The sequence below is a fragment of the Mesitornis unicolor genome, unplaced genomic scaffold (assembly GCF_000695765.1).
Source record: "Mesitornis unicolor isolate BGI_N332 unplaced genomic scaffold, ASM69576v1 scaffold42270, whole genome shotgun sequence".
Taxonomy (NCBI): Eukaryota; Metazoa; Chordata; class Aves; order Mesitornithiformes; family Mesitornithidae; genus Mesitornis; species Mesitornis unicolor.
This window is the reverse complement of record NW_010157031.1, coordinates 481-755: the sequence shown is the minus strand read 5'-3', so window position 1 is coordinate 755 and position 275 is coordinate 481. Positions and strand designations below refer to the sequence as shown.

At 70.2% G+C, this 275-nt stretch overlaps 1 protein-coding gene across 1 annotated transcript in view; it reads right to left on the bottom strand.

Moving 5' to 3' along the window:
- Positions 1–275, bottom strand: part of CSF1 (colony stimulating factor 1 (macrophage)) — a gene marked incomplete at both ends in the record, with an annotated part of 3,601 nt that overhangs the window by 2,890 nt on the left and 436 nt on the right. The gene's annotated exons all lie outside the window — the stretch shown is intronic.

Genomic DNA, 275 nt, shown 5'->3' with positions numbered 1-275 from the left:
CCTGGTTGGAAGCCCCCAGAGCTCCCCGTGGGATGCAGGCACCCATCGCCCCAGCCCGGCTGGCTCCAGCCCATGGCCAGCTTGGCCGATGGCCCCCCTCGCTGCCTGCCACCCACCCACAGCCCCGTTGCCAGCCCAGCTTCCAGGCAAGCAGCTGGACTCAGGAATGCAGCCGGATTCCTTGGCTTAACCCCTGCGCGGCCGCCCGGAAAACGCCACGGCCCTGAAGCGCCGGTCCCCTCCGCTGCTTCCTCATCGACCCTGCGCCCATCCAG